The sequence below is a fragment of the Antechinus flavipes genome, chromosome 2, assembly GCF_016432865.1.
Source record: "Antechinus flavipes isolate AdamAnt ecotype Samford, QLD, Australia chromosome 2, AdamAnt_v2, whole genome shotgun sequence".
Taxonomy (NCBI): domain Eukaryota; kingdom Metazoa; phylum Chordata; class Mammalia; order Dasyuromorphia; family Dasyuridae; genus Antechinus; species Antechinus flavipes.
In genome coordinates, this window is record NC_067399.1 from 8,710,952 (window position 1) to 8,734,842 (window position 23,891).

A 23,891-nucleotide genomic window follows, 5' to 3' on the forward strand; every position below is an offset into this window, starting at 1 on the left:
GGTGATGAGGAGTAAAAATGATTAGATGACGAGTAAAAAATACTAGAATATTTGTGATGACTGCGTTAGCACCTTAGAATCAGCCAGAGTGAGGATAAACAAAAGTCCTTAGTCTTTATTCTTGGTTTTTAGGGGTAGGATTGAATTGGATGGAAGCAGAATCTTCACAACCTTCCTTCTTCATCTCCCTCCCCGAGAGTGACCCTGGCTAGTCTTACTCCACCCCCTATTTCCTGTATACATTAATTATCAAGCCAGCACAGGATAGTGGGAAGGGCCATTCCCAAAGCATATGCCCATAAAGTATTGTCCAATTGGTAATTAGCCCGAAGTGCTTGAACCAACTTCAGTGCAACAACTCAAGAGTTTCAGCCCTCTACAAGTATTTGAAAATATTCTCCAAAAAATACACTGAGCCTTCCTACAGAATAAAATTCAGCTCTGAACAGTGGAAAACATTCTGGATGCTGACTTCTAGGACATGACTTCAAAATCTGCATCTGACAATTACTATCAGTATGACTTTGAAGAAGCCACTTAAATATCTTTGTCTTCAGTTTTGTTAAATACAAGAATTGTGGCTTGACCAAAGTGGATTCTGAGCTTCCTTCTAGCTCAAGACCTATCATCCATTGCAATAGATTTTGGATTTTCACCTTTTCACCAAGGAGAATTTCTACTAGATCAAATCTAAAGGGAATGTTTGATAACAAGGTCAAAAGTCAACATAAAACATGATGAATGGTTCTATGATGAGAGGTTTGGGGGAAGTTGGGAGTTGGGCAAGATTAAATGAGGAATTGTTCTATGATGAGAAGTAATATTCTCTCTAAATTGTAACATTCTCTTGTTGCGTTTTCTTGGGGTCTCGGAGGTACCTTCATTTCAATTCAGTAATCACCACAAGAGTACAGCCAGACATTAAAGTCCAAATCCTTTATTATCTCTTTCAAAGTCCTATCTTCTTCACTTGGGGCTCAGCTAGTTTTCTGGAGGCCTTCCTCTCTCCTTGGTTCATTGGGCTTGAGCTCCTGCTTCCTCCTCTGCCCTATGGATCTCTCCCAATCCAAAGGTTTGTGCTTCAGCCTCCAGCCACCACAAAGGTGGAAGATGTGATGAATCTGTCTCAGCTTCCAAGAGCTTCTAGTGTGTCTGCCTTTTTTGGCCCTGAGAACTTCTAGTTTATGTGCTCCACACTGTGTATAAACCAATCATTATATCATCAGGAAACCATTATTTGTTGTACTATTAAATCAATGCTAAATTAGATTTAACCATTGTCTCCTCAATTAGTGTTAGTACCTTGTTTCAAGTTCTGGCCCAACATCTTTTTGTAAGATCAGATCGATCATACTGAACCATGCTAAATTAGATAACTATTGTCATATATCAATTCTACTGATTTAGTGCCTTGTAAGAATCCTGTTTCAAGTTCAGAGTTTTGGATCATAACAATGAGAGGTTTGGGAAAAGTCAGGAGTTGGGCAAGATTAAATGATTGTGAATTAGGTACTGAACTTGATGAGGAAAGAAAGAGGGTGACATGGACATCAATAGATAACAGCTACCAGACTTTTGGTTGAGTGATATCACCTGGATGAATTTCAAAGGAGGTTGGGGTAAGCAGAAATCTAGAATGGACAGTGTAGAGTATTCTAACTTCTACCTCATTGACCAGTGAATCATAATGGGAAGATGTCCAAGGTGAGATGGCCAGGAAGACCATCTTCATCAGAAGAGTGCTAGGCATCTATGATGGACAGAAGATGGAAGGGATGGGAAATGGAGAAATTTAAATGAAAGCAAGTAGGATCATCTATTCCAGACAGCAGTGGTCTAATAAGATAAGCCATCTTGTGAAACATTTTTGGATGGACCAACAAGACAAAATTAGAGGGAAAATGTCAGTTAGACTTCTAAAATGTAGACAGTCCAAACATATCAGAGAAGTGCTAAAAATATCATATAGACAATGGTTTTGGTAATATTTTTAAAAATTAAGGAAATACTTGTGTTTTATTTTATACTTAAGAGGGATGATAAATTTGAATAGAGCCAGAAATGTACATGATTTAGTTAGAGCCTTGGTTTTTAATACAACTGCCAATATTTTGGGTGTTCCACTTTGGGCAAGTCATTTTCCATTCTTTGAGCCTTATTTTTCTTGTTTGCATAGGGGCAATTACACTACGCCCCTGTGCTCTGTGACATTTTTAGGGTCAATGGTTAAAGCACCATAGGATTCTGGGATTCATTATTAAAATAAGATGCACTCCCCAGAAGTTGTTGGGGAGACAGCTTTGAGCAAATTAAATCATGTGTCTTGGCTCAGTCCTGGGAAAGAGTAATTCACCTGTCTTTGTGAATAAAACAAGTCATTTGTTCTTATTACAAAGGTGTGTTGCAATAAATATTTATTTTTGCAAGGCATCTTCTTGATGAACTGCTAATTTGAATACAGCTTCAGAGAAAAAAAAGATTCTTAAACTGGCAGCCAGTAGACTCACCTTTGAGTCTTGATGCCTCCCCTACTTGGACAAAGGATCATATACATATACATACATGTATATAGATAAATATATTATATATATAATATATATGTAATATACATATTATATATGACATATATGTATGTGTGTGTATATATGCATAGATATATTCAACCCCAGATTCTTTGGTAGATTGCTATAAGGCAAAGGCTGACCTTTTGGTTTGTCCTGAAATCTTTTGTCAATATGCTGAAGCCTTAAGGGTCTCTTCTCAGAATCATGCTGTTATAGGCAGAAAATTCAACAACTAGGACTACAAAGTAAATTAATACTATTATCAAAAAATAAATTATGAGCCAGCTAATTGAACCCCAGTGCAGAATTAATTGTAATGAAAAACTGACAAGCATTCATATGTCTTCAAAGAGATCTTCTCTTCTTCAGGTTAAATATCTATAGCTTGTTTAGCTGATTTGATTATTTAGTTAATTCTCTTCAAAAATGATTTTGAAGCCTTCCTCATCGTTATCACTTTTGTTTAGAAGCTGTCTAACTCATCACTGAATTCAGTTCAAGTCAAGAAGCATTGATTAAGTGCCAGGCACTAAGCTAAGCCCTGATGTTACAAAAAAAAAAAAAAAAAAAAGCAGAAAAAGCCCTATTCTTCAAAGATCTCATACAATCAGATATAAGGTAATCTCATTCTCTGTTTATAGCATTGAGCTGTTCTACCCATTTAGTAATCTTGTCATAAATAGAACCAAGGTTCCTCTGTCACAATCTGGTTTTGTTTTTGTTTTGTTTTATTTTGTTTTTGCAGAGCAACATGATACCTTCCCTTTGAAAATCCCCATAAACTATTCTTTTAATAATGTGTTTTAGACTACTGTCAAAAATTATGTCAAGAGCTCACTGGCCTATAGTGTGATTCCTATTCCTCTTCCTACATATTGATGTAAACTTTGATCACTTAGACCAGGGTAAAGGAAATTTCCAGGAAGCTCTAGGATCTTTCCTATATATGCTGAGTGGAAGTTTAAATGCTCAAACAAATCTTCCTCATGGGTGTAATGGAGACTTTGGATCTTCTGTGGGACATTATCCATTGTACCTTCCAGCTGAAGTTCTACATTGCCAACTAGTAATGCTCCATAACTTTGATAGACCTATTATTCAAATCATGTGTCTGCTTCTGTCATGGTCTTGAGGGTGCTTCCAGTAAAACCACTGAAGATGAAGTTAATATCCTCATGTTCTTATTCAGTTTTAAAAGACAATCATTTAACTTATTGGTGCAATGATCTGCAAACTATTAAACTTAAGATAATAATAGAGTGGTGTCTTGTTTCAGAAACATTTTTCTCAGATAAGGAGGATGAGAAGATTGATATAATGTTAATAGTGATAATGGTGATGATGAAATTAGCCTACCATTTTTAAGGTTTGTAAGTATGGTATTTCATTTGATCTGATCTATACCCAGATTAGATAAATGTAGTTTTTATAATCATTGTATACAAAAGGAAACAAAATGAGACTGGCATCAGTAACAGCACTGACTCTTAGAATGCAAGTCTTTTCATTCACTTATTCTGGAATCTTAGGGCCTGGGTTCACATTTATGCTCTGATGGAAGAGATCTTGGTAGACCCACTTAATCTCATTCAGCCTCAGTTTGTTCAAACATAAAATTTAAAGGGCTGATCTTAACAGAAGCAACCCCCCAGTGGTCATTTCCAGCTGTAGTACTATGATCCAGCCTATGATCCTGAATGATAGAGTAGTCAGAAAAGACTTATTAGACACTTGGTATATTGTTGGAGATGTACCATGTGATGGTTATACAAAAATAAAAAGAATACTACTTCCACAAAGTTCATAGACAAATGATAGATACATCATTCCCCTAAAATTGTAAGATATTTTGTCCAAGATAAAAAATTTAAAGGAGTCATTAGTACACATTAATGGGATTGTAATTAATATTATTCAAAGAATCAGTTTGATTTTCATTTTCTGATTTGGTGAAAACAAGGTTGAAATGGAATTCATTGTCACTTTATTTTTTTCCCTCTATTCTCTTTTTTCTTTTTTTTTTAAACTTAGACATCTGATCACTTTCAGCATTTTCAATCTTTTTGGGTCATTTACTGAATGGAATAGCAATCTCTTATCCCCTCTCACATTTAGTGCAAACTTCATCTTCTCAAGTATACAATCTACAGATGATGCGATAAGAACCCTTCATAGTCTTGGGCAAACATTTCACAGTTTGGAGGTCAGAATAATGATTTGTCCCTGCTGCAATTTGATGGCCACTCCAGTTAAAAGTTGGAGTGTTCACTAGAGTAGACAGGGGAGTGTCATGTCCCCAGAACAATCAAAGGTTTGTTGGTACAATTGCAATTCTTTAGAGTAACAAAAATTATTGTTAGTTGCTCATAGAGTGAGCCATGGCCATGGTGAATGATGGTGATGAGGGTGATAGAGCACTTATTTCCATTGACCAGTAGTACCATTAAAATGGGGTCATCTTAATCCATCAACTAACAAACATCTATTAAGTGACTGCTATGCACCAGACAATATGTGAGGTACCAATGAAACAAAGACAAAAAAAGATAGTTCTTCCTCCAAAGGAGTTTCTATTCTATAGGAAAGGAAGCATGACTATCTGGAAGTACAAATATATGCTTTGAAGTATACATGTAAACATTCACAATCCATGTATATACATATGAAAATATGCTTCTGTGTACACATTTATAAGAATTTATGAACATATTCATCTGTATGTATGTATATTTATGTATTGGATACATTTGTGTGTGATATACATGTGTGTATCCATCTTCCATATTTTATATCTTAGATCACCTTAAAATTATCCTTTATTGTACTGATCTTTGAATATCTGATAAAGAAATAGATCATTTCTGGGCCCATGTGTCCATTTTTATTATTATTGTTTTCATATTTTCCCATCTCATTTGATAGTTTGCTCTTACCATAATTACAAGTTTCATCTCTTCTTATTCACTGACACCTCCCTAGCTGCCTAAAAATATGTCCAAACCTTTCTCATCTTTAATATATGTATTTATCTATTCATAAATATGTATATATACCTATACTCACCTATATATAGTTCACAGAATCATCTATTAAGCTGTAATAACTATCTTGCCCACTTTTTTCATGGAAATCCCAAGGGGGGGGGAACTATTTATACTTGCTTATATTTTTCTCATTTCTTTTTCACATGAGGATATGAATTCTTCCTCTCTCCTCCTTGCCTGTATTATCCTCCATACACACACACACACACACACACACACGTATGAGAGAGAGAGAGAGAGAGAGAGAATCACCACACCCACCACCACCACCAAATACAAACAGATGAACCCAAGGGCTGTATCCTTGCTCTTCTGCTATTTCTCCATACTTTTGCTAGAAATATACTTAGTTTCAGATTATTTAGGTTGCTAAATCATATAGTCCACTTATTTTTAAAGGTCCCTGTAGGGGCAGATTGTTCCCATTTTCCTGGAGGGCATGAAGTGTCTCTTGAGAGACAGGTCTAAAGCTAAATATTTTGGCATCCCAATTTGTTGACATGATTTAGCAATCCCTTCTAAAATATTTTAAAAGTGAAATAAATGAGTCTAATGATTGAAATTGTCGAAATTGACAATGGACAAATACCTAAGAGAAAGCAGAGAACATAGTAAATTAAAAGTGCTTCCTTGGCCAAATTTAAAATTTATAACCCTCCTGGCAATAGGGTATGCTTAAAATGTTGAATTTATTGTATACCTTATTGATCGAATAGCACAATTACTTGTATCTGTGCTCTTTCAATCGGTCCCTTAAAATGTGGCTCCCAAATTGTACCAAATTTCTTATAGTCACAACAACATTCCACATTTGTTCTGGTTCAAGCATGGAAGATTAGAACAACCACTTCTATCACTCCATCAGCTCATTGAGACCCTGTTGAACATTTAAAGGAAAGAAAGAAGCAGAATTTTTACATGCAAGGAGGAGCTGGACTGAAAAGCAGCCAAGGATACTTAAAAATGGGTTAAAAAGGAAAAAAAAATGTAGTTTTTTTTTGTTTTTTTTTTTTTTTTTAGAAAAATATGAGCAGTGAAGATAACATGCTCTTTTCCATCATCAGTGTGTGGAAAACCATCTGACAGACAACTCCTACTCCCCACTCCCACTGTAGCTAATGCTATAAGATAACCAGTAATTGTCCTGGATGATGTTGCTCATGTTCAAATTAGTTAGATACCATTGTTGTTTTCACTGTGAAGTCTACTGAATATTCCTTCCCACAAAGTAATATCTTATTTTACCTTCAAGACTGATAAGTGTGACTTTCTATGTAATATCACTTTGATGGGGCACATGTAAATGATGAAAAATCCATAAAGAGAAATCAACAGAATAACAATTATTCAAAAAATCCAAAGGACTTTGGTTCAGGTTTTTCAAACATTAAACGGGGTCCATGAAGAGCTATTTCTTCAATGTATATGTACCTTCAAGAGCTTTGAAGCACACTTAAAGAAGGATAATAAAGACAAGGGGAATTTGGTGTGGAGAGCGGGGTACAATTTTACCACGAGAAAAACATCTATGGTATACTAACATCACACTGAAGAGATTTCAGATGAATAATTTACTCATTTCAACAAGCAACTTTTGTCAGAGAGAATGCCAAAGAAAGTAAATCACTTACCAATCTGAAATCAAGACCTTTGGGAAAAGAGGAGAAAAAAAGACATTGAAAAAAAAATCTTGATTTCTAGAGAAAGTATGACCCCAAATTTGCAAGGTGAATACTGGATAAATTATGAGGATGAGGATGGCAATTATAACCATAATAATTGGTAGCTGTTATATGGTGCTTTAAGGTTTGCAAAGTGCTTGATGTATATTAACTCCTGTTAAAACAAAGCAAAACAATCTAGATAGTACCACTTCCTGCTATCAACAACTTGTTCCTTTACCAAAGATCTGGAGTTTTGTCTTCTATTCTCATCATTAATATTAAGAGGGCTTAGAAAATAATTCATATAGGAGGAAAAATTTTTATGTGGGACTTGAGGGAATCCATGAGGCAAAGATGAGAATTGAGTGAATCCCAAGTATGGGAGACATTTGGTCTTCACAATAACCCTTATGTTAGATGCAATTATTAGCCCCCTTTTACAGAAAACTGAGTATTATTTCTCATCTCTATAATTATTTAAAATACAAATAATACACTTACATTGAAAGCACTCTTGCTGATATTATCCCTTGAGTAAGGAAAGGGTTATAGGTTTATTAAAGATATACTGTACATAAGATGGTGAAGTTAATGTTGGGAATACAAAGGCAAGAAGAAAAAGCACTCTGTCTTTATTACAAGCAATATCTCACATCGGTGCACATTAGTCTCCCATTATACAATTGACAGAAAGTGGCAAAGGATAGAAGATTCCACTGTACTTAATGTTTATTTATTATAAAAAGAAGTAGTTTATTTGATAGAACAAAACAGGCTTGGAGACTCTCATCTGACAAGATATCTCCCATTCGTACATCAAAATTAGGTAAGATTAACTTTAAAGATATAAAATCAGAGATAACTATGATCAATGAGCCTGTGATCATAAGCATCTGGTGTAGAACTGAGAGATGGATGGATGCCAAAAGTATTTTTAAACCACAATGCTAGAATATATTTCCTGTAGAATTTAAATATTCCCCATATATTTTGAAATCATTCAAATATATTTGTTTGCAGCTCATATTGTACTATTGGAATCAGTTCCCAGAGCATGTCAGAACCTTATTGACAGGATCTGTTAAAATTCAAAATATTTTGGTCTAATCATCTACAAAGAAAACAAAGTGGATGAAGAGTGAATCTTGTACAGACTATGGAATACATATACATCTCATTTTATGCGTATATGTGGATATAGAGTTATGCATGTATATAAGTTAATATACACACCTAGATACCATAGTCATTATAAATGGAAATCAGGTTATAATATTCAGAAATTCATAATGCTGCGAGATGAAATCAACTCAAAACCCAGAACTCCTAAGATTCATTCCAACCCTGGCTTCATCATAGTCCTCTACATTCTCACTTCTTTTTTATTATCTTCCACATTAGCCTATGAGTCCCTCTAGAGTGGAGGTTGTTAAACTTTTTTTTTTTATATGTTTAGTGCTTAGCGCAGTGTCTGTCATATAATTGGTGGTTAATAAATGCTTTTCGCTTGTTTTTTTTTTAATTACTCTCTTTCTTAAGGCAAATCCAGAAGTGATTTATCAAGTTGGATTTCAGATTGAAAACTGCAATGTTCTTTTAATGACCTCCACTTGTTATTTAAAGTGCAACTTGAATTTACTTTCCAAGGATCTGGTAGATAACATGAAGAAGCTTAGCATCTTTACACCTATTCCATATCTTTGCCAGGTGTAGTGTCCCGCTCCCCCTATGTTAGAGAGATCTACTTCTACATCAGACTCCTACCTTCCCTATTGATGCCCTATATTTCACCTTTAGGAAGTACCTAGCATCCTGTCCTACTCTAGATAGCCCTCTGCTATATAGCCATCATGAAAATGTTTGGGCTACTGAAAAAGCTTTATAACTTGCATATCAAGTACTGGAAAGATTTTTGTGCTTGGTACCACTATCGATTTTTAAACATCATGGATTATATATTTAAATGTCAGTGTTTAAGCATAGAAGAAGGGATTGTCATTTGTCAGTAAACAAGTCAATTTCAGGTTCTGATAATTCAAAGATAGCAGAGTATTTGTTGAATACAGATTTAATATTCTTGAGAATTTCACAGCTTCAGTAAATATCTCAAATTTGTTGAGGGGAGCTAAGGTTCCTCAAGCAAAAGATGGGGAGCTATTGAAAGTCAGAAAGCTGTGTCAATTGGTTATTTCAAAAAAGAAGGGAAGAGATGCAGAAGAAACAATATTTGACAATTAGAATATAAACTTCATGAGGATAGAAATGGCTGGTTTTTGCATTTTTATTCCCCAAATGCACTGAAGCATTTTATATAGGCTAGGTCTTTCATAAACATCTGCTAAGTTAAATTGAATGAAATTGGATTATGTTGTAGATTAGGGAAAAGAAAAGTTTAATAGACATTAATACAACAGTTGTGAATGGATCCAACCATTCTGGAGACCAATTTGGAACCATGCCCAGAGGGCATCCCCTTTGACTGGGCTTATTTCCCAAAGAGATCTTAAAGGAGGGAAAAGGACCCATAGGTGCAAAAAATGTTTGTGGCAGTTCTCTTTGTAATGACAAGAAGCTGGAAACTGAGCAGACACCCATCGGTTGGGGAACGCATGCATTAGTTATGTTATATGAATGTTATGTAATATTATGGTTCTATAAGAAATGATCAGCAGGAGGATTCCAAGGAGGCCTGTAGAGACTTATATCAACTGATGCTAAGTGAAATGAGCGGAACTAGAAGATCATTATACATGATAACAGTGAGATTATATGATAATCAATCCTGATGTGGCTCTCATCAATAATGAGGTGATTCAGATCAGGTCCAATGGTCTTGTGATGAAGAAAGCCACCTGCCTCCAGAGAAAGGACAGTTGGAACTGAGTGTGGATCACAACATAGTATTTTCTCTTTTTGTGGTTGTTTGCTTGCATTTTGTTTTCTTTCTCCTTTTTTTCCATTTTGGTTTGATTTTTCTTGTGCAGCAAGATAATTGTATAAATATATATGCATATGTTGGATTTAACATATATATTTTGCAATGTTTAACATATATTGGATTACTTGGCATCTAAGGGGGGTGAGGGGAAGTAGGGAAATTGGAACACAGGGTTTTGCAAGGGTTAATGTTGAAAAATTATCCGCACATATGTTTTAAAAAGAAAAGGCTTTAATAAATAAAAGACCCCAAAATGTGCATATCCTTTGATCTAGCAGTGTCTCTGCTGGGCTTGTATCCTAAAGTGATCATTGAAAAGAGAAAGGGCTACTGCCCCTGTCCTGAATATGGCCACTATGCCCCAGAGAGGGCCATGTGGAGGCTCTGGGCCCTGTCCCTAGAGTTGTTTTGGATGCCTTCCAATGCTGTAGTCCCCATCACCTGAGCACAGCATGTTCTATATGAGGAGGAGCACAAGATTGGTGTGTTCCCCACCTGTAGTGAATATAGAGCACAAGTGAACTCATTTCCTGCTGCCCGGCTCAAGAAGTTTGCTACTGAGAATGAAGCTTTGTCCAAAATACTACAAGCCCTGATCAATGAACAGAGTAGACAAAAAAAATGTAAAACATGGAGACCCCAAAATGAAGCCAAAAAAGACCCCATGAATCACCCGATGAAGAGGAAGAGCCTTGCTCAAAACTTGCAAAACAAAATATAGACTCAGTACCTTCACTTAGCAAAATGATATTTTCTTATATGGGAGATGCAGCCATGGTTTACAGAAATGGCTGCTGCTCCAGCGATGGGAAGGGGAAAGCTCAAGCTGGCATTGGTGTTTACTGGGGACCAGGACACCCTCTAAATGTGGGTGATAGACTTCCTGGGCAACAAGAAACCAAAATGCAGAAATACATGCTCCCCATAAAGCAATTGAACAATCCAAAAATCAAAACATCATTAAGCTGGTTTCTCTCCCCAGTTAGTATGTTTTAATATAAATGGTATTGCAATTTGGGTTAAAGAGTGGAAGAAAAATGGCTAGGCAACAAGCACAGGAAAAGATGTCATTAATAAGGAAGACTTTGTTAAGCTTGATACACTTATGCAAGACATAAAGATAAAATGGGTGCATGTTTCCAATCATTCAGGATTTGCAGGCAAGAAGCTAAAAAAAATAAGAATCAATGTGGCATAATTTTTTATAATCTTATCTAATTAAAGAGCAAATCAAGTGCTCTTTAATCATTATTTGCATGAACATTTGCCTACAAGACATGTAGTATTGCAGGTGGACTTGGAAACTTTCTTATTTGATTGGAAAGATCATCTAGTTTTCTGTTAAAACATGGTTCAGCATGTTAAACTACTTTTCACTTTACCCTGAATAGACTATCTATTTATCTTTGAGAATACTTTGGGATTTTAGCATAAAGTTGATATAGCTGATTATTTAAAAGTTTAAGTAACTTCCTAGATCTCTTTATATATTTTTTGTAAATAAAATGTTGCTAGATTAGAAATACTCTACTTTAAATGATCTATAATTTCATTGGTGTGAACACTCTCTCTGAAAAAAAGATTGCAAAGCTCTGCCTTCCTGAATTCTTTGTTAGGGTTTGAGGTTTTGTTTTGTTTTTGGTTTCTTTTGATGGAAAAATTTACCAGCTCACTTCTCTGAACTTAGCTTAGTTGATCTATGGATAACGTAGTTAACATAAAGATCATGATTAAATGCAAAGCCTTTCCAGCTTGGTAGGGATCTATCAGATCATGAAACTGGTAATTTGCTTTCAGCAACCTAAATCTGCTTCTATCACATTGTATGAACATTGTAGACTCTAGTGGAAGACATATGTTATCATAGAGGCAAAAATAAATCTTAAGAAACAAGTTTACACAAATAAAATGTTTTTTGACCACTCACCAGAAAACATGGCACAGGTTATCAATTAATGTGTGGAGTACCTTGTGATCTGGTTTATAGTTTTATTTTAGATATAAGAAAGAAATATAGTAAATCCACAAAAAAAAACCCAATAAGACCTTTAAATAACACATTTTCCATAATATAACTTTTTGTTGTTTTAAAAAGCATTTTAAACTTGATATAAGTGTATGAATTATGAAGTCTTTTAGCAGAGTAGAATTTATCAGATATTCTCTATATTAGTGGTTAAAAAAAAAGTAAATAATCCATATATTCCTTCTTTTTCTTTCTCAGGAAAAGGTCTTCTCTTATTCCTAGTTTTCTCAGGAATACTGAAAGCAGTTTCCAGAACTGGAAACTTTTTTTTTTTAATTTGGCAAAGCCTGTATATAAAAGACAGAGAACCAACCTCCGGCTATAGGCACTACAGGCCAAGTCAGTAATATGGCATTGGCCCAGCTTTGATCTCACTTCTGTCTAGCTTTGGCTCTGCCACCATCTCAATATATGACTTTGGGCAAGACCTGGATCCTTGGGGGGTCTCAATAAAGGGACTAGAGTAAATTCTTGAATTTCTAGACTGCATTTACAATCTTACTTGAGACAAAATTCTATGTTTCTGCAGTAAACTTGTCAGGAAAAACCTTCTTCCCTCTAACCCTTATTTCCCAGTCAACACATTTAGTGAATTAATGACTGAGTGATTGAAAAACAACAACAACTAATGAAGGAGGGAAAGGCAATTGATAAAGCTGCCATGGCAGAAATGTCAGTGCAGAGCAGCATTGCTAAACCCAGATAGAAACAATGGCTACTCATCCATATTAAGGAGCCCTGCGGCCCTCAGTTTAAAACTTTAGTTTTAAAATGTCATGTAAGCTAGTTTTGTTTTGTAAAATATTTCCCATTTATATTTCAATATAATTTGATAGGAGGGCAGCTAGTATCACAATGGATACAGTGAGAGGACGGGATTCAAGTCCTGAATTCAAATCCAGCCTCTCAAACTGACTAGTTGTATGATTCTGGAGATGTCCCTTAACCCCAATTGCTTCAGTTTCTTCATGTGTAAAATGAGCTGGAGAAGGAAATGTAAACCTCTCCAGTATCTTAGTCAAAATAAAAACAAAAACATAAAGGAGACACGAAGTATTGGACAAGACTGCAATGATTAAAGAAAAAAACATGACATTACAAGAGTGTTGTAGCCTGCTTACAGCCAGCAGGCCTTGTGTTCAACAGATCTAATTTAAGGGATCAGGCCAAAATTCATTGTAAAATTGATTTGCTTACCTAATTGCACATGCTCAATTAATATGACAGACCCAGAGAATTTTATATAGTAGTGTCAAAAATTCTCAAATGATATTGGTTGTATCTCCAAATCTATGGGTTTCTTTGACTTTGCTTTTATTAATGGTGACTTTCTTTCAATTGTCACTGTAGATAATGAGGGATGACAACTGATCTTTCTAACCTGAACACCGGAGAATCCCAGAAAGGAACTGAAACAAGAAGGTTTGGACCTTCTATGACAGCAAAGTGAAATTCAAGGTCTCATTGTGTGGTTATTCAATTTAACTGCCCCCCATCTGGAAATGTTCCTCTTTTTCCTTACTTCCTGGCATCCCTGGATTCTTTTAAGTCCCAGGTAAAAGTCCTCCTTCTACAGAAAACCCTCCCTTCTCTTCTAATTCTGATGGCTTCCTTCTGCTAATCATTTCCTGTTTGTCGAGATGCTGCATGACTCCTTGGATATATTTGCTCACTTATTTGCCTCCTCCATTATATTATAAGCTTCTCAAGGACAAGAATGATTTTGAAAAAAACCTTTTTTGTATTCCCAGGACAGGGGCCATTGCCTGGCACGTAGTAGACACTTAACTCTTATTGATTGCTTATAGTACACATAGAGTTCCCACTCTGTCACCATGGCCACTTAGATGAGCTAGATTAACAAATATCCCCTACTCCCTCACCCTGGCCTTCCCATCTGTTGACATTGCAAAAGACTCTCTCTATGAGGCTCTCTCTCTCTCTTTCTGTATCTCTCTCATATCTATTATATATCTTTGCCTCTTTTTGTCTCTCTCATATCTGTGTCTCTTTGTCTGTCTCTCTGTAGCTTTCTGTAACTTTGTCTCTGTCTCCTTGTCTATCTATCTGTCTCATTTCTGTCTGTCTTTCCTTGTCTCTTAATTTTCTAACTCGGCTTTGACTGTCTCTTACTCTTTATATCTTTCTCTCACATACATTTTTATGAAATAAAAAAGAAAGAAAACCTATCTAGAGTTAGAAGACACCTTAATGGTTGTCTCATTTCAGTATCATTATTTTTTTTAAGCTTTTTATTTTTCAAAACATATGTGTGGACAATTCTTCAACATTAGGCCTTGTAAAACCTTGTTTCCAATTCCCCCTTTTCCCCCCACCCTCCCATAGATGGAAAGTAGTCCAATACATGGTAAACATGGTAGAAATATATATTAAATCCAATATATGCATACATATTAATACAATCATTGCGACTATCATCATTTTTGGATGAGGAAAAAGAGAGCCATGGATACTGTGGTTTTCCTAGATGTTCTTTTACTTAACAAGTGACAACTCTTGGATTTGAAAATGTCACATGTGAACAATGTCCTAGACTTTCATCAGGAGGAGTCAGATTAAAACACCAGCTTCCAACCCTTACTAGTTCTGGGACCATGTAAAATCCCCTGCTTCTTTCTCAGACTAGATTCTCTTCTCTGTAAAATAGAAACTACATGAATGATGTGATACCCACTGCACAGGGATGCTATGAAAATCAATATGAGATGGTTTTTACAAAATACTTTGCAGATGCAGAAGTGTTAGACCAAGATCAGCTGTTCCTGTGATCATCAGAACAATCAATCAATCAATCAGCATAGTGGCTGGCATATATGAGATACTATAAAAAATGCTCATTCTTCTCTTCTAGCTAGGGGGGAAAAGTGGGGGTCCTGAATTAGAATATCTCTTAGCTCATTTCCAAACTTTCTATTCTATGATCCTAGCTCTAATAGTCTGTGTTCTTAGGTGACGTGCACTTGAATGTTCTATTTTTCCCCCTTTGGATAAGATTAAATCAGACCTATGAAACCAAAATAATAGGCATTTATGAAACACTTTCTTCAAGCCAAGCACTAGACTAGCTGTTAAGAATCCCAAGGTGACAATTCGACAGTTTCTTCCCTCAAGGAACTATATATTCTACATCATCATGGTATCTTTAACTGGAAGGATAGGAAGAGATCCCTACTAACCAAGGAGGCAAATACAAACTTCTTACAAGAAACCATGAAGAGTAAACTGATTAAAGATGCCCAAATCCTGATTTGAAGAGGTCAGCTTGAACTGTTCAGTCTCAACCTAATTAGTGTCAAAGAAGAATTGAATTCTTATTAAGCCTATGAAAAAAGTGAAAGAAATCCTAGATTTTAATTGTGGTGTGAGAAGTTATATTTTTCTTTATGATTTATGTCTATACGTTCATCATTATATCTTAAAACATGAAACTCTTTCTAAATTAAAGGAGGAAACGAGTCCTAAATCCTGCACAATCCCCTCCCACTTTCTTTTTTTCCCCTCTAAATTCTGAAATCCGTGATGAAAGTCTTTCCCTGCCATGAAAATCCTGAAGTACTTTGAAAAAAAAATTAAAAGCCATAGATAAGAATTCATTACTTATACCATGATGATATACTTTATCAAAAAATGAATTAAATTGGAATTGACTCAGAAAGTTCTGCCTAGACCAAAACGTATATGACAGAGGTCTAATTTTTCCCCTTGGATTTAAATTATAAGATAGTAGATGAACTTGAAAACTGTGAGAAATCAGGCTGAAATATCTGAGTGCTCTCTTATTAAATGTTCCAGGACAGAATATTTTCACAATCACACTAAACATTTTCCCCCATTTGATCCTGAGAGAGATTTCCTTTATAGAATTCAGAAAGCTTATGAAATATGGATGGACTTAAATTTCTCTGACCCATCATTTAATTTGTTAGAGAAGAGGAACTCTCCAGATGTCCCAAGTGCTATGACACCTGATGGTCTTTATCACCTCAGCTTAGAAACTTGCTGGCAAGATAAAAGCAAAATTCAGAATCATTAATAGTCCTAGGGAAGGCAGTGGGGTAAAAGGGTAAAGATGTAAAAAAATAGTGCTCAAATTTATCTGTTGCTTTAAAGTACTTCAAATTATCTGTTTTATTGTTACAATATTAAAATGTAAGTGATATTATTATGGCCATTTTAGATGAAGAAACTTGGGCACATTGAAATGAAAGGCCTTTCTCTCAGTCACGTAGCTATCGCACATGCACAGAAAATGATAATGGGAAGGGACAGCCCTGATAAAAATCCAATTTATACCAAAAAAAAATCCAAGAGATAGCATACTTGTGAAGTAAAGATCCAATCTCAATTGAAGACTTCCAAAATGGGAAAAACCCAGCATTTCCAATACATCTCACTTTAGGATAACTTTAATTATTAGGAAGCTTTTCCTGACATCCAGTCTAAAGGGCTTCTTTATACCCACTGCTCACTGTTCCTGGCTCTATCCTTTGGAGCCATATTGAATTTGTGTGTATATTGGAAAGAGGAAAAGGTGCAATTGGATCTCTGATTCTAGAGGTCAGAGGGTCTTCATCTGGGAGGTCATGAGACAGAGACCTGGAGACACCTTGTCATGGAGAACTCTTGTTGAAATATAAGTCACGCCACATGAGATTTGAGAATCCACTAAACTCATTTGAACCTTTTGTACCAATGTGATATAAATAGTTATCCATACTTTCTGCTCTGGGCTTGATGTGGTGGCTCTCCCTGCTTATTGATGTGAATGATTTGGGAAAAACTCCTGAACTCTTGAATGAGAAACAGTCCTGAACTAGGTCATTAGATGTCACTTTTGTATCTTCAGTAAGATTTTTTGATATTTTTCGTAGATGTTGGAACTCCAATTTCCTTACACAAAAAAAGTTCTATCTCTTATTGCAGGATTACTATCATCAACAACATTATCATCATTTTCTTCATCATTATTATTGTCATTTTCATCATTATCATCAACATCATTATCACCACCATCATTATTCAACAACAAAATAGATGAACATATATGGGAGATGAGAGAACGTAGGAAAAAAAAAAAACAACTTTCTCATGATGTAGAACAGGTAAAATTTTTCCAACAGTTTTTGGTTTTATTTCATTTATTTGTCAGTGTACCCAGAATTTCAGAGCCGTACAAAGTAACCCCAGAGAAGAGCTTATTTCCAGCCCCTAAAATACAGAGTAGCTTCTAATTTTTCTTTGGTGCTCTCTTTTCTCCAATGGGACAGCAGCGATTTTCACTTAGTCCACAGCAACAAGATATTTTTGGCTTTCTTCCTAAAGGCACAAATTTAGCTTAGAAGGCAGTAGGGTGAGAAGAAGCTGAAAAGTCCGGGAATAATTTATTCATTTGTACAGTGGTGAGAGAAGTACACTTGCCATATTAGCTAGATCCTGAGCTTAAGTGAGAATCTAATAATTCGTCATCAATTACACAGAGAGCTGACATTGTTATCATTTAGTCTGTATTCATTCATTCATTCAACAAGTATTTATTAAGTGATTAACAATTACAATGACAAATAACATTTATAAAGCACTTGCTAAGAACCATACATATATTATTTCATGTTCTAGACATTGTCATGTGCATTGGGGTTTTAAAAGGCAATTTATAAAGCATTTTATGTACATAGCAATACATACATAATTGATTGAGGAAACTGGGAATGTTTAGCCTGGATGGGAGAAAAGACTCTTTAGAGACATCAGGACTGTCATCAATTAATGTAATGGCTGACATGTTGGTAGGAGCAGGAGAAACTGACAGGAGGAAGAGATAGATCTGATGGCAGAAAACAAAATAAAAGGATATAAACAAGCAATAAACTTTAAATAACCAATGACATCCAAAATTGGACTTAGTCATCCAGAGAGGTTACTGGTTTCTCTTCAGAGAAGATCTTTAAACAGAGGGTAAAGGTCTAGTTGTTGGTTTACTCTAGTGGGGACTCATTTCCAGTATGATTTAGATTATATTGCTTTAGAGTTCTTTTTAATCAGAAAAAAATGATTCTTTGATTATTTGAACCTTGAGATGTCTATGTATAATATTATTACTATCACCATTACTATAATTCCCATTTTTAACTAATGAGAAATTAGATAAATGTCAGTTTACTTTTTTTTAAATTAAGTAAACTGCTCATGGATACATGATTAGGAATATTACATGTAGAATGCTAACCAAGCTCTCTACTGATTTTGTGACAAATACTCTTTTCAATTTATCCAGCTGTCCCTCTTATGGAACTGAAGCAAAAATAATGTAGTAAGTTATATTGAATATTCTAAAATGAAATGAGTTTTCTCAAGAGTGAACATATCTCTTTTCATTTGGGGTTTTTACTAAATAGAATTTTATTTTTCCCCAGTTACAAATAAAAATAAATTTCAACATTCATTTTTGTAAGATTTTGAATTCAAGTGTTTTCTTTTCTTTGCTTCCTTTCCTCCTCCCTCCCCAAGACAGTAAGCAATTCCATATAGGCTATACACGTGCAATCATATTAAATCTATTCCCACACATCTGGGATTTTCAAGCAGATGTTGACCAAACAACTATTTAGTTACAGAGATATGTGCTGTTCTTGTTCTTCTTTAAAATATAATATAATGGTAGTTCTTTCTGGGAGAAAAAGAGCAGGTTTCTTGGGGAGGTTGTCTGGAGGAGCCTTAGTATCAGTTCAGATCAATAATTACCCCAAATTGCAGCCAGGTGATAAAAGTTCAAATCTTTTATTGTCTCCAATATAGCCCGGTTAGCTTAGAGTCCTATCTCTTTGCTTGGTTCCAAGAGCTCCCTCCAAATGTCTCCAAATCCAAAGGTTTGTCCTTCATTTCTCCAGCCAGCCAAGTGGAAAATGGAATGGATCTCTCTTGCCTCGGAAAGAGGGCTTCTGGCTCTCAATCTCCAATATAGCCCAGTTAGCTTTTCTTAGAGGCCTCTCTCTCTCCTTGGTTCTAAGAGCCCTTGCAGCTTTGTTCTTTGTTTCTGCCTCTGCTTTCTTCAGCCTCCAATTAAGCTCCATTCCTCATGTAATTCAGCTGAATTCTGCCGAGAACCTCTGTCTGTTTCTTATATGTGAGAGAGGAATTGAGGAATTGTGGGATACGAGAAAGAGAGGGATTATGGGTTTCTTCCCATAGTGCTCTCTGGCCCTAAGAGCTTCAATGGAGGTATGAATTCACAAAGTTACACAGAATCCCCCATACTTGTGAATTCCAATGAGTAAAGGTGTAAACACAAACATTGTATCAATTAGTTCTACTTAGTACCTTGTTTCAGGTTCTGGCCTAAAACATCTCAACTCTAATGACTTAACAATTTGTAAAGATTCCAACAGAGATGATTTTTGTGTAGGAATGTATTGGACTTGATAGGTCCTGTAATTCTTCCTCCCCCAAATCACAGATTCTGTGGACTAAAATATTAGGATTCAGTGACCAACTTCTACCCTACCCTGTAGGGACATAAGAATAGATAGAATGAGGCAGTGGAACCGAGGTCTGGATTGATATCATGAAGATCTGCATTCACTTCTTTCCTCTGATACTCAGAATTTGTGTCACCATAAACAAAAAATTAACTTCCTTGAGTTTTTCTGTTTATTTATTAAAAAAAAATAAGTCATTATACTTACCTTAACTGTCCCTGGGATTATGAAGTTCAGATGAGACAATTTGTATAAGTCATTTTATATACTTTACAATGCTATATCAAGTATATCTGCCATTAAAATCATAATTGTCTTTTTGGTTTTGATATTACCTTATTGTTGGGGAATACCTTATGATGAACCAAGTATATCCTGGTTATATCATTTCTATCCTGTTTTCAACTGTCTTTTAACTGATTTGTTGGCTACCTTGTCTACTGTATACTCAAAACAACCAAGTTATTCTGAGTATTATAAATAATCAGATCAACTAGAAAGGACTCATGAAGGAACATGCTATCTATCTCCCAATGACTGAGAAATAAAAGTATGCATAGAATGGTTTTGCATATATTTATATATTTGTCAAATGGTGACCTTCCCTAGTGGAATGGGAAGGGAAAGAAATAGTTCAGAATTTAAATTATTAAAAAAAACTAAATTAAATTTTAAAATAAGTTTAAAATAAAGTATAAACCCATTGAAGGCAGGGCAATAGACTAAAAAGAACCCTGAAATTTAAAAATGATTGATCTCTGTCAGAAATTGCTTTGTATTCACAAAATCTAACTTTACCTCTCTATAATTCTATTTGTACACAGTTAACATGGAGACAATATAATTCAGCTCAGGAATAGCTTATTAAATACCTAATATGTGTCCTGGGTCCCTCAAGAGAGGCTGGAGAAACAAAACAAAGATGAAATGAAGAGCTTCCTTTTCTCCTAAGGGAGTATAGATGTTCATAAGTACAAGGATTCAGAAATAGAGAGACAGCTATTAATTGAGAAAGGGCTGGCTAGAAGTAATGGGATGAATGGACCCCAACAAAATACTATGTAATTGGCTTTAACCCAGTGTGGGAATGGGCCCCAGGGAGGAGCAAGCTGAACCTGTAAAGTTATCTCATATTGACCTTATGGTGTACAAGCTGAGGTGTCCTGTACTAATGCCCATTGTTAGGGAATTTTCAGGTAAGGTATAGACATTACTTCCTAAGGCTAGTTTGTATAAACAGGAGGACCACAACTGCTGCCGCCGGCTGATTTATTGATGCATACAATTAGCATAATTAGCACATCTTCCTCTACATCCTTTCCCAATAATAGGATCCACCTTGTCTCTTGTGTCACCAGTTCATTAGAAACTTTGCTCCCCTTATGGAATTATAATAAAGATTCCCAGAGCCTGTAAATCCATTCTGGATACTTCCCCATCTTCATCACTTGCCCTTCCGTGATTTGTTGGACTTCATCAGAAGCATTGGAAGGTCATGTTTAAGCTGAAGTAAGCTGAAGTTTAAGCTTCAAGGAGGGAGGGAGAAGTATCAAAAGACTAGATAGTGTTTGTGTGTTTTACAGAGAAAAAAACAGGTTTACACATACAGACAGAGAAACAAAGAAAGCCAGAGAACCAGAGATAAAGGAGCAGGAAACAACTAGAAAAGAGGATGCTCCATAGGATAATCAGCCTTGAACTCCCTGTTTCACAAGTTTCTTGTAAGTAAAATGATTTATAGCCCCCCAGTAGAATACAGCTCAGGCTTCTGTATGTATTAGGGGCTCTCCAACTAATTTGAGGATTAGAGTTCATTAATCAACCTAATTAATGCCTTCCTTCGAGCTGGAGTCACCAACCTTGCTACATTTTTAAAGACTTAATTTTCACTTCTCTGCTTTCCTGCATCGAGCTGGGCATTATGAGAGCCTTCCATTGGATGATTCCACCCCTCCTCCCCATCCTGACAGGGATGGCATGTAGTGTAATTATCATGGTCAGGGGTCTCGGTATGGAAGGAAAAAAATGCCTACATTTTGAAATTGAAAATCAAGTGATAATGAGGTTTAGAGTTGCTTAGTCTTGTTACTCTGGGTATAATTGGCGGCAGATCCTAAGCGCCTGGCTAGAGGTCACGTGGGAGGAAATCTGCAACAAAGCTCCCAAATAACGTGGCAATTGTTCAGTGTTTTTCATGGCCTTCATTCTACATGGGAACAATGACATTATTACAGAATAATTTCATGAATTACAGTATTTATAATTGCTACTAAAAGGCCCTTTTATTTCACTACTCTGTTCAAAGCTCAGACACAAACACACTGTGTGAGCAGCTGGGGATTTGTTAGGCTATTGGGGAATTAAATGAGATTAATTCCTCCTTGCCTATCTGACAAGTGAAAAGAGGTATATCTAACACTGCCCCCACCCTAACTCCCCATGCTCAGTGCTAGCCCCTTCATCTTGAAAAGATGACTTATTTGGCACAAGAGAAAATATTTCACCTCGATTCATTATAATTTACCTGTGTGCATGCATTTCCAAATGGGGACCTGGGGAAATCAGGCAATAGTCAGAGTGTCCTTTTAAATTCATGCTCATTCGGAGTCTTTATGTTTTCATTGAATGGACTTCAAACAGTGCATTGAATTACTAAATATAACATCATTGAAAACATCTTTCAGAAAGCTGGTTCCAGGTTTGCCTGAACTAAAGTAAATGTTGCTTTTTAAATGTTATTTTTAAGAGATGATTTGATATATTTCTAGGATTTCAAAAAACAGACATAATAGTAGGATGTACATTATTTGTCCAAGTCATACCTTACAACCTTGAATTAGTCACATCGAGGTCCAGAGAACAATAAAGTCTCATTACTTAAAGATGTACTAATTTCAAGAGATCAGTATAACCATGCACATGGGGAAAAAAACAATTCATAGTGACCAGATTAGGATATAGAGCTGGATGGACAGTCCATTGATTAGATTCATCCATGGAAGAGAATGGAAGGAGAGGGAAGGAAAAGGGTAAAGAGAACAGGGCAAGAGTGGAGACATAGATATGTTATTGGCAAGAGAGGACAGGTTTTCAAGAAGCAGATTCCTATTCTCCCTATTTATTTGGAAGTCTTCTCCAAAGAGATCATCACTAAATTCATAAGAAGTGATGAGGTCAGGGAAATTTCCCTTCCCTTATGTTGCTGTGACATCCATATATTCCTGCTTCTGCTTACTGGACTATCAGTCCTCTTCCTTTTGGTGATTGATACCATTTTTTTTTTTTTTTTTTGCTAAATATCTAGATAAAAGTACATGCCCCATAATGTCTTCTCACCATGGAACCAATCCATCTTTTCTAGCTTGATGATATTAATGATGTTACATAAAGATGGTAATAAAAGGAGGAAAAAAACAGATGAAAAGTATCCATTAAGCACATCCTCTGTGCCAAGCTGGGGCACTTAGGTGGCACTGTGCATAAAGCACCAGGCTTAGAATCAGGAAGACTCATCTTCTGAATTAAATTTAGCCGTAGATACTTACTAGCTGTATGACTCTGGACAAAACACTTATGCCGGTTTATTTCAGTTCCTCATCTATAAATGAGTTAGAGAATAAAGAAACAAACCACTCCAATATCTTTGCCAAGAAAAATCCCAATGGGATCATGAAGAGATAAAGATTACCAAGAAATACTGTTTCATGCAATGTGCTAAGTTTGACAATCCAAATCAAAGAGTGGTGACCGAGCAAAGAAAGTTTTGGTTCCAGGGGTCACAAACATCAAGAATAGAACAATGAAGCAACTTATTTTTTTTCAGATCATTCATCCCAGAAGTAATTCTAGTGATATGTAGAGTACAATTTTCTCAATTCTCTGATCTAAAGTGAGGAAATTTGTTAAGAATAGAAAGGTGGTGGGACAGCTAGGTGGATAGAGTACCAGCCCTGAAGTCAGGAGGATCTGAGTTCAAATTTGGCCTCAGATATTTAACACTTCTTAGCTGTGTGACTTTGGGCAAGTCACTTAACCCCAATTGCCTCAATAAGGTAGAAAAAAAGAAGTTACAAGATCTCAGCAAAGGCTTAGCAAGAGACTCACTCTCTCATATGGTCTCTGATGATCTGGACTTCAGAAAGGATCCACAACCACTCAG

General features: G+C 35.8%; 1 pseudogene; it reads left to right on the forward strand.

Moving 5' to 3' along the window:
• The first annotated feature begins 1,695 nt into the window (after nucleotides 1-1,695).
• Nucleotides 1,696-23,891, forward strand: part of LOC127546307 (ribonuclease H1-like) — a 39,465-nt pseudogene continuing 17,269 nt past the window's right edge.